The sequence below is a fragment of the Sturnira hondurensis genome, unplaced genomic scaffold (assembly GCF_014824575.4).
Source record: "Sturnira hondurensis isolate 20B ecotype Veracruz unplaced genomic scaffold, ASM1482457v3 Scaffold0022017, whole genome shotgun sequence".
Classification (NCBI taxonomy): Eukaryota; Metazoa; Chordata; class Mammalia; order Chiroptera; family Phyllostomidae; genus Sturnira; species Sturnira hondurensis.
This window is the reverse complement of record NW_028094648.1, coordinates 4,416,222-4,420,462: the sequence shown is the minus strand read 5'-3', so window position 1 is coordinate 4,420,462 and position 4,241 is coordinate 4,416,222.

Here is a 4,241-nt window from a genome sequence, read left to right as displayed (position 1 = left end):
ATGAGGGAACCCACAGAAATGGTAACTTCAGGATGTAGGTATCACACCTCGGTCTGGGGGAAGAAAGGACCAGCATTGTCAGAAGCTAGAAATTTGGAGGAGAGGCCCTGGAAAGCCGGGGCTCAATTCTCTGAGGGGGGTGCTCTCTGCTTGGGTGGGACTGGGGAGACTGGTGGGTCTGAGGGAGCACAATGAGGCAGTTCTGCGAATGTGCGACAAAGTAGAGATTGGTGTCAGCTGCTACGCCAGGTAGAGAGGCTTTGCTGGGGCACTGCTGAAAGGACCAGCAAGCACAGAGGGGTAGGTCCTCCTCCATGTCCTTGCCTTGCAGTGTCTTCTTAACACATCCTATTGGCAGACCTTCGGGAAGCCAGCTGGCGAGTAGGAGGGATCTAGCATCACAGAGTCTGGAAGGGTGGCTTTAGAGCTGACATACAATAACCTAATGACTGGTACGGTCGCATACCCCATCCCTTGACTTTCTGGTACGGTCGCATACCCCATCCCTTGACTTTAGCAACCACAAAAACCGGGATGAGAAGACAGCATGCAGTTTTAACTTTGTCTGGCACCATGCACAGCTGAGTGCTGGTTAGTGTCCTGTTTGAAGCCAAAGGGTGAATTTGGAGTGAATGTTAATGCTTTTCTGAGTCACTTAGTGTAAGTTCTGTGAACAAAGGTCATAAAATACAGATGGCTTATTCTGTTGAAGACTTTCATCAAGGATTGATACAGAAATATACAAAAATATTTTCTCAACTTTGTTGGATTTCTATTAACAACTAACATACAAGTTCTGTCCAGGAAAACATGCAACCATTATTAATATAATGAAAATGGTTTGTTTGACATCGATGCAACCTGACAGCCAAAGAGAATGGAGTAGAATGCACATGTGTTAAAAATGACAACTTCATTGTCCAGACCAGTTGGGGTGGTAGATGCAACTGAGTGAGCACGTGTACTGTGTGGCCATGGCATTCAAAATGACTGAGTAGAGCAATGAATCAGCATCAGACTTTGTGTTAAGCTTGAACATGCCTCAGCAGAAACTATCTGGACGATTCAGAAGGCCGCAGCTTCATCATAATAATGAGCCTGCCCTTGCATCACATCTTGTGTAGAGTTTTTTGGTGACTCAGCCCCTCTACAGCCCATATTTGGTGCCCTGTGACTTCTGGCTTTTCCTCAAACTAAAATTGCCTTTGAAAAGGAAGAGATTTCAGAGCACAGATGGAATTCAGGAAAATACAACGGGGAAGCTTATGGCCACTAGGAAAACTGAGTGAGGTCCCAAGGTGCCTACTTTGAAGGGGGCTGAGGCATCTTGTCCTTTATGCAGTGTTTCTTGTATCTTGTATCTTCTTCAGTAAATGTTTCTATTTTTCATAGTACATGGCTGGATACCTTCTGGACAGACCTCGTATACCCTTGCTTATAAACATCTTCACCTCTGATGCTTCAGGAATACAAACTGAAACCTGACACGGACTCAGGAACAAAGCTTAGAGTTGTGTTAACAGGAATTTTGGCTTCAATAAGAAAACCATATACTCCTCAAGGTAGATTTGTTGTAAATGCATGTGGGTGGTGGTTGTTGTTGCTGCCTTTATGTTAGTTTGTTCCAAACAGTTGATGTGAGAAATATTTTATGCCATGGTGCTTCCCACGTAGTTGCCTCAGCATTTGTCAGCCAAGAACAATGGTTAACAAATGTTTTCCATAAAGGGCCAGCAAGGGAGTACAATACTTTAGACTTTGCAGGTCACGCTGTCTGTCACAACTTGTCAGCTGTGTCACTGTAGTGCAAAAGCAGCCATGGGCCACAAGTATATGTGAATAGGCATTGTTTTGTTCCAGAAAACTTTACAAAACAGGCAGCAGGCCACATCTAGACTAGTGGCCATGGTTTACTGATCCCTGGCCAAATGTGCTAAACAAAAATGGCCAACGCTGACCACTGGCATGCTCGTTACAGGGAGCACCAAGCGCGAGCTAGGAGATATGTCTGCCCTTAGTCTTTGTGGTTGGGTTTTCAGTCTTTTTTTAGGTGCACACTGCTGCCTCAGGGTGTCCACACCTCTAAATGAATAACAATTTCATAAAGTGTCTAGGAAATTTAGGTAAAACCACTTTTTCAGGCCTATTATCTGCTCAATTCATTCAAAATCATTGTTCTTTTATGCTGAATTATCCTACTGACTGTGCCTATGGAGGTCTGACTTTTACCTTCAGTTTCCTGTCACTTGCTGCCTGTGATTACAGGTGCCAGTGAGTCTCTTGAAATTACCAGGGATCCCTGATACCCAAGTGGCCTATCTGTGTGGCAAGGCAAACATCTGAACAATCGCTTACCTTAGTATTCTGTAAATGTCCCTCCTCCCACAGAAGTCCACGTCCCTGTCCCATTCTTTAGTTCAGGGTGTCACATAAGCCTGATGTGAACAACTTGCTCATGATTTTCATATATTTTTAAAGATTTTGTTTATTTATTTATTTTTAGAGAGAGGGCAAGGGAGGGAGAAAGGGAGGGAGAAAGAGAGGGAGAGAAACATTGATGTGTGGTTGCCTGTCACGTGCCTTCAATCATGAACCCAGCCTGCAACCCAGGGATGTGCCTTGACTGGGAATCGAACCAGCGACTCTTTGGTTCACAGGCCAGTGCTCAATCCACTGAGGCACACCAGCCAGGACTGATTTTCTCATATTTTTATAGGACTCCTGTATGTATATAGTTAAATTTGTTTTTCCCCTGTTAATCTGCCTTGTATGTAATTATCAAACAAGCCAAAAGAAGCTATAAGGGGAGAGGAAAAAATTTTCCTTCTCAGCAGAGGCCTTTTTTAAATATCAGGCCCTGGCTGGCATAGCTCAATGGATTGATTGAGCGCGGGCCTGTGAACCAGACGATCGCGGTTCGATTCCCAGTCAGGGCACATGCCTGGGTTGCAGGCCGGTTCCTTGCAGGCTAACTACCAGCAGGGGACACACAAAAGGTAACCATACATTGATGTTTCTCTCCCTCTCTCCTTCCCTTCTAAAGATAAATAAATAAATAAAATCTTAAAAAAAAACATTAAAAAAAAAGAAATATCAGTAGGTACTTTGCAGGGTCACAATTTAGGAGTTAACAGAAAAACAAGTCAAAGGAAAGTCATTATCTTTAAATAAATCATCCCTGCTATGCAGAAAGATACATGATCCTATACATTTTATTCACTCATCTATTCCACAAATAATTATAAAATGTTATAGATGCACTATCCTAGGTGCCACGGTCCAGCCGCAGCTCATCTAAGGGTCCTCAGGTGAGCGTAGGCGTCGGCGCTGGGTAACAGGCAACTACACAGCTCAAAGGCAGGTGAAGCACTGTTCCATTTATTGCAAGTACAAGCTGATTTTTTATATTTTCATTTTTGGCATAGATTAACATTTACAGGTGTACAGCATGATCAGTTAAGCAGAAAAAATCAATACAAAGGTAACCAGGAAAAGTACGAAAGTTCCCATAATTTCAGTTATATTAAACAAAAGTTATTTTGACCAGGAAAACCATTAATCAGACAATTTGTAATAGTTCTGTGTATACAGTTTGAATGTCTTATTGTTTATTAAAGTTCTCAGAAATTGTCATGGGCAACAGGTATGCTTAGACCGAGCAGAGGTTAGGGAATTCATTATAAGCCTTTGTAATATCTAACTTAGCTATCTATCTTGCTGTCTGAAATGTCTTTTGTATACTGTGGACTCTAACTCCTTGGTAGTTGTTTCTAAGTGCTTAGTTTGTAATAGCTAACCAGCTTCTTCTGTTTTTATGCCTGTCTAATTCTAACTGATATATATTCCTATTCAAGGTAAAGGAGGGGCTGTTACTCTAACAACTCTTTGACAAACAGGGGCTATTTTCTAAAGGGGTTTTTGCTATTCTGTGAGGCAGTTCTATGGGAATACATATTTTTCCCTGAACTGTTCTTTCTTGGGTGGCTTTCACAGGAACAAATAAGTAAAGTATGATGCCTTAATTCAGCCAGGGTGATATTGCTTAGGACTTGAGCCAACTGTTGTTTTTTCTCTGAGAGTGGTCATTAATTCTAGGAGATTCCAAATTATCAGAAGTGCAAAGGTTAGAATACTAAGAAACAGTAAGAATAAAAGCAACACCATATATCCACTAATGCCACGTCCGTCCTGCTGGAAAATGCTTCTGTGAAGCCGTCATCTCCAAGTCGTGACTGTGTCAA